This window comes from Taudactylus pleione, unplaced genomic scaffold (genome assembly GCF_031769625.1).
Source record: "Taudactylus pleione unplaced genomic scaffold, aTauple2 ptg000080l, whole genome shotgun sequence".
NCBI classification, from domain to species: Eukaryota; Metazoa; Chordata; class Amphibia; order Anura; family Myobatrachidae; genus Taudactylus; species Taudactylus pleione.
The window spans coordinates 3,183,296-3,196,930 of NW_028284482.1; the positions used below are offsets into that span (position 1 = coordinate 3,183,296).

The 13,635-nt window shown below is 40.5% G+C and overlaps 1 non-coding gene across 1 annotated transcript; it reads right to left on the minus strand.

Moving 5' to 3' along the window:
- Positions 1–10,951: 10,951 nt before the first annotated feature.
- LOC148532250 (U12 minor spliceosomal RNA) lies at positions 10,952–11,101 on the minus strand. The gene has a single exon (XR_015877763.1). It is a non-coding gene; the product is annotated as a U12 minor spliceosomal RNA (small nuclear RNA).
- Between the last annotated feature and the right edge of the window lie 2,534 nt (positions 11,102–13,635).

Genomic DNA, 13,635 nt, shown 5'->3' on the forward strand with positions numbered 1-13,635 from the left:
TTTACATTTATTTGAGTTCCGACTGATCCATATTTCTGCAATCTTTCAAGGAAATCAATTTCACTAGCGCAGTGATTTATATAATTTTTTGTTTTGAGTGTTTCCACGTTAGTTGAGCAACCACAGCTCAGCCTAAATCACTGCTGCTGTTTATGCATTTTGTTTGATCATATAATTCTGAATAAATTATTCTTATTCTAATTATTATTAGCCCCACTAGTTATTAATATTTATGCATAAAACATTGACAATTTCATAAAACAAAGCTTGCTGTAAACCAGCAGTGTTTGGTAATAAGCTAAACAAGTCCCACCTAATCGGTGTAATATAACAGTCCAGAGACCTGCTTCTCCTTCCTAAATGGCTATGATTAAGTTGTCAGATGCAGCTAAGAGTCACTCCCCAGCTAAAGTTGCTGGTACTTTCAAATGCAATTGATAAATAAACATGCACTCAGTTTAGGGTATAGCTTAAGATAAGTACAAACGTGTGTAAAAGCTGCAATAGAGGGTTAACTATGCAGCTCATGAAAAGACTTCACTTCTTCATTCTGTTCACGGCACTCACCCTGGTTCTTCTTTGTGCGTTTCAGTGCCACTGTCCCATTTCCAAAGTTTCCTGGTCCGGTATAGGGTGGTGGAAATCCGCTGTCGCCGACTGGCCTTTGCTGGCCGGAGTCTCTGCGTCCTTCCTTGCTGCTGGAACGCAGCGTGGAGCGCACGGCCATGCTTCCTGTTTCCGCGATAACTTTTTATTCAGGGTTGCTGCTATTTCCAAGTTGGAGAAAGGACCTCTGTGACGTAGACACCACGTGACCGCTGCAGGAGGCTGGACCGCTCCTGCGTTACCATCCACTAGGGCATAGAGGGGGAATAAATATCTGTGGCGAGCCACTGTGCCCGAAGCATGGCGAGCGTAGCGAGCCCGCAAAGGGACAGTTTTGGTCCCCCGTTACCATCCCCGCCCCTCCCCCTTTCAGGCCGAGTCACGTGGGTGTGACGTCACAGGGCCATCAGCCCTGTACAGTCTAGACATAACCTTTTATTCAGTGTACTCTATGAGGTTCCTATCAATGCGTTTCTCCCCCTTGGGGCTTCATCAGAGAATTGTTCCCTCTTTTTATCACTTTTCTAGAAAAATGTAATCTACACATTTTTATTAAAGTTATTAAAAAGATTTTATATTATATACAGTGGATTATATCCATTTCTTTCTCTTATTTCCACATTCTCTATTTTCTGTTTTTTACCTTTTTTATCCCATTCCATCCATCTAACTCCTAGAAAGAATGCACCAGAAGCACTAATACTATTTTTTAAGTTATCACCAGCGGAGGAAGCTGGTAAGCTTTGTCAGGCTGCAACTTGTTTCACCCGCTCCAACCCAAGACATGCGCAGATAGTCCGCTACACTAAAATCAAAAAAAGGTTCTCAAACTCTGTCCTCAGGACCCCAAACAGCTCGTGTTTTCCAGGTCACCTAGCAGGTGCACAGGGGTATTCATTACTCACTGACACATTTTAAAAGCACCACAGGTAAAGTTAATTATTTCACTTGTGATTCTTTGAGGATACCTGAAAAACATGAACTGTTTGGGGCCCAGAGGACAGAGATTGAGAACTTGTGCTCTAGACCAGTGTTTCCCAAACACAATCAGTACTTCAGGGAGCACTAACAGTGCATGGTTTCCATTTTTCCTAGTACTGGCTGTCACATTTTAAAAGATCCACAGGTGGAGCTAGCTATTTCACTTGTGATTCTGTGAAGAGAACTGGAAAACATGCACTGTTGGTGCTCCCTGAGGAATGAGTTTGGGAACCACTGTTCTAGGCCAATAGTGTATTACCCTTGGTGCTCAGTCCTACTTGGATGTCCAAAATAATCAAAAATGTTTATAAAAGAATGGATATATATCAAATTACAATAAAATAAAATGTAGTGCACAGCAAAAACTTTGTTACAATGTAGAACATATGCAAATAGTAAAATAAAACATATAGAGTGGCTGTATAAGCAAACTAATAGATATAAGTCCTTTTATTAAACTATTATTATGCAGAATCATCTCTAATGATCCACTATGAGGTAGAGGTCTTAATCTCGCCTCATAGTGGATCATTAGAGACGATTCACTATTTGCATATACAGTATTCTACTTTGTACTTTTTTTTTGCTGTGCGCAGCATTTTATTTTATTGTAATTTGATTAAGTACGAGGGCTGATTGAAAAATAATGAGACTACATCTGTTTTTCTGTCCCATAGGTAGACGTGGCAACGCTATACTGGTTATTGTGAAGATCGTACATTAATGTGTCTGAACCTGCCGTAGTCGTCTTTGTGTGGTCACAGCAAGTGGAAGATCTTCATATGTTTCGTCATTGCGGATGAGGAAGACATGTCTGTAAGATTACGTCAGAGATGTGTGATTGAACTTTGTGTTAAACTTGGAAAAAGCGGAAATGAAACTCATGAAATGTTATGGCAAGCACACGGTGGAGAAACAATTATCCATGCTGCAGTATATCGGTGGTGGAAGCACTTCAAAGAGGACTATACGCGAGTGACTGACTAAGCGCGTTGTGGGAGACCATCCACCAAGGTTACAGATGTCAACATTGCCAAAGCTGTGTAGATGCTGCAAAATGACAGAAAGATAACTTTATGCAACCTTTCAGCTTCACTTGGCATCTCATTCGAATGGGTTCAACATATTGTGTTAAAGGAACTGGAAATGCATTGCGTGTGTGGCAGGTGGGTACCCAGAAATCTCATAGAAGAGCAGATGCGATGACGAATTTAATCGCGCAAGAAAACCGTTGCAATGTCGGAGAGGATACACGATTCATAACATCGATGTGACCTGTGACAAATCATGGATTCGTCATTATGATCCGGAATCCAAACAACAGTCCAGTGTATGGAAACACGCAAATTCGCCTCCACCCAAAAAATTCTGTGTGGATCCTTCGGTGTGTAAAGTCATGCTTCTGCTGTTCTTTGATGTGCATGGTATGATCCTACAACACTGGGTTCTCCGTGGACAGACAATGATGACTACTCTGCAAATGTCCTGAAAACCCATTTGCATGGAGCCATGAGGAAGAAAAGACCACATTTGCTGAAGAAACAGTAGTTTTTGCTCAAAGACAATGCCCGACCATATGTTGCTGCTGTTGCTTTGGCAGCACTGACTGAAATTAATGGGACAGCACAGGAACACCCTCCATATAGCCCGGACTTAGCGCCCTGTGATTTCTGGGCATTACCAACCCTGAAAAAACAGCTGTGTGGAAAGAAGTTCTCAACAGATGAAGTGAAAAATGCCACAGCTGCAACACTAAAAGTGATGTCACAAAACAGTCTACTGCACGTGTTGAAACGCTGCAAAAAATTTATTGAATGTGAAGGACGCACTTTGAAAAAGAAAAATGCTCAGATCCTGTGGAATCATCTGATTCTGAATAAAAAAAAACAGTCATTACTTTTCAATCAGTCCTTGTATTTTACTAAACTATAAATAAATACTGTTATTTGTATATATACATTGTTTTTTAACAATTTTGATTATTTTGGATATCTAAGAAGGACTGAGCGCCAGGGGTAATAAAGTATTTGACTTATTGTTTTAATGTTTATCAGGCCTATAGGGGACCCTTGTTTTTTTTTATCCCAAAGGGCAGCTTAATCTCATCTTGGAAATAATAGGGAGCAGCACTACTTTCCCACCAAGTATTTGGACTGCTCTAGAATAAATAAAGAATAATTAACATTTCATACTATTCATTGTAATCCATAATTACAGGGTGGCTTTAACAGGTACCTTCTCAAAATTGATTATTGTAACATAATAAGTCCCTTGAGATTTTCATGGAAGGGAGCGAACTCCAGTTGGACCTGCCACTGGATTTCTGATTCTGTAAATCTTGAAAGGTCTAATATACCTTGATCCAAATTTGGCTGAATGCGGTCTAATTTTTATCATTTTTGTTGGCAACCATTTCACCAATTTAAAATTTTCTACCAATTTTCCTATATTGCAAAATTTTGTATAGAAATACTCTTTAAGGGTATATGTCACCTTCTTAAAAAATCCTCTTTAAACAACCCAAAGATGCCATACTTCAGGAATATACAAGGGTCAACCACAGGGAAAGGAGCACAACTATATTCATAAACACAAGAACGGTAACGGTTTGAATGAAGACTGAGCTACTGTAAACAAGAAATAAAACATCAACATCTGCAATTTTTCCTTCATCCACTAAGGGACACTGAGTGGAGCCTGGCACTTTAATAATTTATAAGAATTGCAGTTGGATTCTCCCCCTCTATACCCCAGTGGACATAGTTTAGATAATGTGCCCGAAGGAGACGGGTGCTTCTAAGGCTGTCTCCAGCCTTTTTACTTTTTAAAAAAAATATAATCCACATCCCAGGTGTATGCGCTAGCGCAGCACTAAACTAGTGCTCCAGAGAGTAGGGCACGGTGTCTGATTTTAATAATGGGCAGCAGCGGAGACTCAGGTCCTATTCGGGACCATCCTTTTGGGCCCCTACCCAGTTTTTTCCCATAAGCCAGAGGTTCCCAAATGCGGTCCTCAAGGCCCCCAACAGTTCTGGTTTTAGAGGTTGACCACAGGTACCTCAGTCAATTTGATTTAACTATCTGTGCTCAACCATGGATATCTCTAAAGCCAGAACTGTTGGGGGCCCTGAGGACCGCGTTTGGGAACCTGTGTTATAAGCAGAGGTACCCAATCTGCGGCTAGAGGCAGAAGATCTAGAAGTTGTCATCCCGGTCCTGTAGACAAGCCTGCAGCATGACAGTCTTCCATCCCACCTAGGGGCCCCCATAATTGGTACTTGCCTCTTTCGGTTCAAGGACATTTGGTTCCAGACTTGTTTGGATGTCTGTGTTTGCAATCTCAAGATAGACTTTTTCTTTTCCCCCGATTTGGTTCTTCACCACGGGTCTGCTAGTCTCTGTTTAGAAGCAGAAGGTGTTGCAACAAGCAATATACAAGCCTCTTGTCTCTGAAGTTTTAGATCCTGTGCATCAGCACACTTGGGGCTTTTACTCCAAACCTGTTTTAAATCTCATATCCTTAAATATTTACTTGACGTCTCACCATTTCAAGATGGAGTCCCTACATTCGGTGATCGTGGGCCTGGAGAACAAGGTATTTTTGTTATCCCTGGACATCAGGAATGCATACATTCACATTCCGATTTGGGAACCACACCAGGAATTTCTCCATTTTGCCATCTGAGGTGCCTTTACCAGTTTCAGGCTCTACTGTTTGGCCTGTCACCTGCCCCCAGGGTGTTTACCAAGGTAATGGCTGTGATGTTAGCCCATCTTTGGTCCCGCTTCAGCATCAGGAATTGGATTTTCCTAACCACTTACACCAGTTTCCACATCTGGGGGGGTAGTGGTGCTGAACAGCCAATTTCTTGGGTCACCGGTCGTGCCAGAAGGAGCTTCTACCTATCAATGTGCTGGAGCTCAGTAGTATATGATGCACTCCTTGCAGCGTCTCCTCTTCTGCAGGGACGGCCAATTCAAGTGCAGTTGGACAATCCAATGGGCTTTGGCATACATAAATCATCAGGGGGGTGCACTCGCAGTCCCTCAGCCATGCGGAATTCGAGCCGCCTCCTGCAGTGGGTGGAAAGACATGCTGTGGCCATATCCACCATGTTCATTCACTGATTCGAGAACTGGGTGACAGACTATCTCAGTCGCCAGGATCTCCATCCTGGGGAATGGGCCTTTCATCCAGAGGTGTTCCAGCAGCTGGTCCACCGGAGAGAGAGGCCTCAGATAGATCTAATAACTTCCTGACAGAATCATCAGCTTCCGAGGTATTATTCCAGTATGCGGGATCCAGCAGCGGAGGCAGTGGATGCTCTGGCTGTTCCGTGGTGGTATCATCTGGTGTGCCTTTTTCCTCCCTTTCCTCTTCTACCGACTGTTGAAACCACTATCCTGAGGTGCAAGGATATCACAGAAGCTGTTATTCCTACCATGCTTTGGGCCCAGAAGCCGGTGACCTCTGCACATCACCATAGTATTTGGAAGTCTTACGTGGCTCAGTGTGAATTCTGTGGGTTCTCCACTTCATCTTCCGGATGTAAAGTCTTCTTCTTTTCCTGCAAGCAGGTCTGGATGCTTGTCTACGTCTCTGTTTGCTGAAGGTACAAATGTGTTTGCCTTATCCATCTTATTTCAGCGTGGTTTGGCCTTCCTTCTAGAGCTTCAAACCTTCTTTCAGGGCTTTCTGAAAGTCCAGCCATCTTTTGTTCCTACTACTGTGCCTTGGGATCTCAATCTAGTATTGACCTTTGTACAGTCTGCTGTGTTTGAACCCCTGTAGAAAGTGGACCTCAAGTACCTGTCCTGGAAGACAGTTCTTCTTTCGGCTTTGGCTAATAAGGTGTCGTAGCTTGGGGCCTTGTCTTGCCGCTTCCCGTATCTTGTCTTTCACGATGATAGAGCTTTGCTTCACATGACGCCGGCCTTATTACTCAAGGTGGTCTCCGCCTTCCACATTAATCAACCTATTGTGGTTTCTGTGTTGTAGGCTGACATTGTTTCGCCTCCATTACTTGATGTGGTTTGAACTTTCCGGATCTATGTTGATCGTACAGTGAATCTGTGTAAATCTGATCCCTTTTTGAGCTATAGGATGCTGCCAGACGTGGTTGGCCTGCTTCTAAGCAGACTATCGCCAGGTGAATCCTTTGGGCTATTCATCAGTCTTACGTGGCCTGCTTTTCTATGCACTTGGTGGGTACATCTTGGGCTGCTCACAGAGGTGCTACTGCGTCTCAGCATTGCCATGTGGCCACATGATACACATTTGTACAATTTTACAGTTTTGATACTTTTGCTGCCTCTGATGTGGTCCTTAGTCTCAGATTTTGCAGGTGTCTTAGCGCTCTCCTGCCTGGGAGGGAAGCTTTGGGACATCCCCAGTGTAACTCCAGTGTCCCCTAGTGGATAAAGGAAAAAATAGGATGGTGGTAATTATGGATAAATCCTGTTTCTGATCCATGTTTGATTAGTATGCTCAGTCGGTTAGTTTGTGAGTGATGCTTTTGAAAATGATACATTTTATTTCCAGGTTTTCACAAGACCCCATTAAAATCTTGAAATAAATTAGAAACCCCTACCAGAAAGAATATTTCAGGGATTCAGAATACATTTTGGATAAAGACAAAAGCTAAGACCTCAGATGAAAGACACTTCAAGGGTAAAATTAAAGCATTTTACTGAATCTGTCAAGTCACCCAAATAGTATAGTTATTTCTTGAAAGTGGTAATTGCACTACAAAGTGATAGATAAGTGTGCCATGGCCTATTGGGCACTGGAAAGAAAATTAATTTACCAGTAAGTTGACTCATTAGTACCTTGAACAAATATCACAACTAATTAATTCTATGTTTCTTCACAAAAGGTCACAAATCCCTCAACAATAGTTTGGTAGTAAAAGGGCTAGCCGTTTGTAAAGCTGCATACACACGTAAAGATTTTCTGTCCAACCAGCCAACTAGTTGATTGGTTGGAATGAAAATCTGGTAAGGTATGAAAGCAAATGACAATCAGCAATTTGCTCCCAAACGCCGAAAAAAGGACAAAAACTGTGTGAACAAATTGTTTAGATCAAACATTTAACAAACTTGTCTGACAACCATTTTCATCTGTTTTCTGGCATTTAGGAGCAAATTGCTGATCATCAGTTACTCCCATACTTTACCAGATTTTCATTCCAACCAATGAACTAGTTGGATGGTTGGACAGAAAATCTTTACGTGTGTATGCAGCTTTAGACTGTCATGTACCTCACTCAGCGCAGCCTATCCAAAAAGGGAGTACAAATGGCCAATTTACATACATATAAACAGTAGCTTGCTCTTGAGCAGTAAGTAGTGAGCCTGACATCCTCAGTTACAGATGAGCAAAAATATGACTTAATATAATGCGAACATTCTCTAAAATGTGCACCTGCAAAAAGCTGCGAGAAAGCTTATCCACTTTTGTATTCTGACACCCTATTTGAAGTGAAAGAGTAAGCTGAATATGAAAAAGAAGCCAGCCACTTCATCTGGCAGAGATTCATTCTTTCTAAAGTCAATACATTAGAGGTTATTTATGGTCTATATATAAACACAGATGGAATGAGTGCCCATTGGTGTCGATGCCCAAACTCTTCAATACTAACGTAATGACTATTAACTCTGCTGCATATATCATAATTCCTTTCAGTATTAAATAATTATCTTGGGGAATACAGATCTGCACATGAAGGCAGTTTCTCTTTAAATATCAGAAGTCTGAGAAAATGGACCCTTCAAACACCTATGTATGTTGTGTCTACAAATTCCAAGTTCAGATCAGTTTGTTAATATATTGGGGCAAAAAGAAACGGGTAATTCAGGTTTTCAAAATCAGATAACCACTCTAAAGGATTGAATCAGATTTTGATCATAGCAGTGATGGTTGCTGCAATAGTGGAACATGACCTGATGATTCGTATATGTTGTGCTTAGAAAGCTGAGGAACTTTTGTATGGCCTTAAGTGTTTTTGACGAATGACTAGTGATGTACATTTACCATTCGATGGCTGTGTTCCGATGTTTGCCGCTATCAAATTCTAATGAAGCAATAATCTTCTGATGGTAAAAAAAGAATAAAATTAAATCCTGAGATCTGCGCTGCCCCTGGCTCCTTCCTGGCTGCTGCTGGTGTGTCAGTGCTGGCCATGGCGTCACTCAGTCTCAGGTCACTGGTGGCCACATCCTCCAGTGGTAGACAGTCCACTCTGCTTCTGGCCTTGCTGCAGGGGTATTGTGCATGCTTAAACCATTGTGATGGGTGTACCATTGAAAACTTTTGGTGTGATGTTTAGCTGCCATTGCACTGCAACATTCGATGACAGAAGCCTGTCTCACCACTCAGTGATGGGCTTCCATTGTCCATCCCTACTTTACGAGTTGTACCACCCTATCATACATGCTTAAACATACAAGGGAGAGCTGACTTGAATTAGCCTAGGAACATTTGACCACTCTTCATATTTTTATCTATTATTGTTGAAAATAAACCTTAATCCTTGAAACAGATGTTGCCTACAATATAATGCAAATTAACTGGTTTTGTGAAATGCATGATGGTAGCAAATAAACATGATAACGGTTGAGTGTTTCGGCGTCAATAGTATGTATTCGCCGACTTTGTTAGTTACTGTGATGGAAGTGAATACAAATTAGGGTTGAATAATCAAAGTGCATACATCAAGTGCAAGGAGTTCTTCAAAGGAAACTTTTTGGAATTTGGGAGCTTCAATGTGCCATACATGTAGGAGACCCGCATCTTTATTCACAGAATGTAATGCAGGCAAAGAAGTATATGTGATTGTAATCATCCTGGAAGTTGGATCTGGCCAGACAGGCCTGTGTGAGATATAGCCCAGCATGGATGAGCTGCACCTGTGCTATGTCCTGGCAGCAAATTATTGCATTCATTAAGGGCCAAGCAGTTGTGGGATAAATATTAATAGAATGTCTTTGTGACTTGCTCATTAGATATTGGCCCACAGGTAATATATAATATGCATATAACACATAACTGCCCTGATTGCAGAATGATTTGGAGCTGTAGCCAGTGTCGGTCTGAGGCATGAAGGGCCCACAGAGGCTTGGGTAACCATTAGAGAGTGTATGGTCTGGGTCCCTTTAAAAATATATAGTAAATAATGCTAGTGTATGCATGAAAATGTACCAGATTAAAAACAGTAATGTATTGTAAAAATACACCATATCCCTGTGCAGTATAATGTAAGATATGTATAATTAATTTGCACAGTCTGGAACCTGATCCCTAGAGTAGGGAGTGGGGCCCCAGTGGTACCTAGGGAATTACTACACAACCTATTTCCCAGCATATTTTCCTTTGTGAATTATGCTGAAAAAAACAACAACACGTTGATGTAGTAAGTGTTCTCATTATCGTTCACAATATCGGCAAGTGTGTATGCAAGATATTGTTAACAATGATCGCTACCATGGATCATTAACGATGTCTTTCATCGCCTGAACATGCAGGTCAACCTGATGATATCGTCAGGTTGTGTATGTTCAGGGATGCTGCCGGTGATGTCACTGAACAATACTGTTAACGATATAGTTCAGTGTATAGGCTCAATGTCGTTAATGACATTGAGCCCGGCAAACACTTAACGATATTGCTCATGGAGCGAATCATTAAGTGTGTATGAGCCTTTAGCCAACTTGTGTTAGTTTAGGTTGTTTAAACCCTGACAAGTATAGAAGTTCAAAAGATGGTAAGGTACTATTGTTTCACATCTTGGTTGCAGCGCAAAATAAAAACTTCCAAAAGTGGAAAAACAACCCTTAAAACTTGATGCTGAGACATTTTGATGAGAAGACGCAAGTACAACCTATTTTTCTATTTTTCCATTGTGGGGGAAAGCTCCACAGCAATTCTTACCAGATATACAGTACATTGACAATCGCCGATTGTCATTTGCTCTCAACCATTACCAGATTTTTTCCAACTTGTTAAAGCTGGCCATACACCTTAAGATTATCTGTCTAACTATCCAACTAGATGTCTGGTTGGAACGAAAATCCAGTAATGTATGAGAGCAAAGGACAATTGTCCATTTGCTCCCAAATGCCAGTAAGAAAGACAAAAACGGTAGTTCAGACAAAGTGGTTTAAACAATCTGATGTAACCAATTTGTCTGAATCACCATTTTTGTTTGTTTTCCGGTGTTTGGGAACAAATGGTCAATTGTCATTTGCTCCCATACATTACCATATTTCCATTCCAGGCAGCCAACTAGTTGGATGCTTATACAGATAATCTTAAGAGCCATGGCCAGCTGTCTTCCATTCTTATTTTTAGCATAAAAAAAGGGGTCAGGAAGACCACATCACCTGGAGGCCCCACAAAGTAGGCAGATCCTCCATGGTGCAACCTATACCCGCTCAAAAATTCTTCTCGCATGATTAGTGAGAAACCAGGTGTTACACAAGCTTGTTATTTTCCTTACTCATTAGTTTAAGGCATACTTTCCCACTGTTATATGAGTCATATCACCCTGTCACACATGCTTAAACATATAAGGGAGAACTAACTTAAATTACCCTAGGAGCTTTATTAAACACATATTAATAGGTATTTGGATAACCTATCGTCGAAGCCGGATGATTGGCTGAGACCAGATCTTAAAATTAATATCGAGCGACGCCATCTTGCGTAGTCAGCATGAAACCATGGTGTGTGATGCTAATATGCTATTATTAGCATCGTGCGATTGCATATTACTGCATACTGTTTAAAATCCTATCATACCCCATACGCATGGATACACATATAAATATATATATTTAAAGACTTTATATATTCAGTGATGACAGACTTGTCTTGTAGACATGTCTGTGACAAATAATCAAGAATACACATAGATACTGTGAGTGATTACTTCAGATATATACACAGTATGTCTGTGGCAATTGAAATGTTGGATTTATAAACAATTGCCAGACGTGTAGCTATTGTTAACAAATGTAGGCCTTGTATCCAATGCTGATGTATTTAAGTAGAACTAACAGTTGTATTAGGAGAGCCTTTTGTTAAAATTATCAGATTGCTTGCCAAAGCGTGCTCCATCCATGAACAGGACAAAACCCCATTGTCTGTCATTATTTTAGTTCAGACAGAAGTAAAATAAATAATAAAAAGTTTGAGGATATATATATGTGGATATGTATATGTGAATGTATATATATATATATATATATATATATGTATGTGTGTGTATATATATATATACACACACACACTTAAACGATCACTGGGTATCCACAATGCGTGCACATATATATACAGTTGCAATTATAAATAGAAACACACAGCGCACCTTTTCCGCTGCATGAAGACACACAATGCATACAATAACACAAAAAGGAGGGAAGCACTCTGTGGTGAGTGGTTCAGATCAAGTGATGTGTATGTCTATCTAAAGATACCATTACAGTAATGTCAATATGAATGATTATTGAAATAACCGGTTGGCAAAAACTTGGGGCTGAAACTTGGTGGTAATGGTACAGTGTCCCAAACAAGAAGGAATGTCAATATTAAGAGAACTGGTGGGTAATAACTTGTGGCTGAATATTCAATATATATTGAGAGTTCCTATATGAACTTGATATGTAGTGATGTTCGTGCTTAACCAGTAAGATTAAGGCTTGGTGGGAAAAAACTTTCGGCTGGGTGTTCAGTAACAGTAAAATCGCCTGGTTGTTATTCGTGTTGTTCCTCCTTCCCTCAGCTCACGTCACCTCAGGGGATATGAATGCAGTGTCAGAGTGACAGCGACATTATATAGCAGCGTGGTATAGGTAAGAAATTGTACTTACCAAACAGTGTACCTCTGCTGATCCGTCACTCTTCCACACGTCCTCCGGTGTATGCATGCATGTGAGTGAGGGGTATTAGGAGTATGTGAGATATGGATAACAACCAGGCGATTTTATTGTTACTGAACACCCAGTCGAAAGTTTTTGCCCACCAAGCCTTAATCTTACTGGTTAAGCACGAACATCACTACATATCAAGTTCATATAGGAACTCTCAATATATATTGAATATTCAGCCACAAGTTATTTCCCACCAGTTCTCTTAATATTGACATTCCTTCTTGTTTGGGACACTGTACCATTACCACCAAGTTTCAGCCCCAAGTTTTTGCCGACCGGTTATTTCAATAATCATTCATATTGACATTACTGTAATGGTATCTTTAGATAGACATACACATCACTTGATCTGAACCACTCACCATAGAGCGCTTCCCTCCTTTTTGTGTTATTGTATTCATTCTGGGAATTATAGGACATTTATCTGAGATAGCAGCTAGTGGTGCCACCCAATCCCCCCTTCAGGAGCGCTAACCGCCATTTCTGTATAATATTAGCATTGAACTACCAGTCCTCAGGTTAGCCGCATACAAGAGGTGGGATACATCTAATGGGGTTATTAGATTCCAGGATATCCAGATTAGATAGGGCAAATTCATTGTTGAATAACATCAGTATAGGAATACCACTCACTCCTCATAGTCATGAGTTCCTTAATCTATTTACTGAACTAGAAAAAACCCTAACAAGAGAAACCAGAGTATGGTGGGATGTACATATTCTTAATTGGTACCAAAAAGAACAATTGATCCCGAAAGGCCTTAGAATCAAGAAGGCACCCACATACAATAATAACAACAAACACTTTATGGAACAATGGAACAAAATTTTCACAGATTGTTCTTTTGGGCTAATGGAACTAATTATTAAAGAAAGAAATTCAGAACTAGAGGATTTAGATAAACATATTAACTAGATAAAGATCTGGAACCATACAAACAGGAACCTGATTACACTAATCTAGAAAGTCTGATTAAAACAAGAATAGATAGGGGAGAAAAACAAATCATTGATACTAAGAGATCCAAAATCTTAAGAGACAAATTTGGAATCAAATCAAAAAAAGATAGGGCTCGTAAAAGAGTTGATACCAATAAACCTAACACCCCAAAGTCCAAA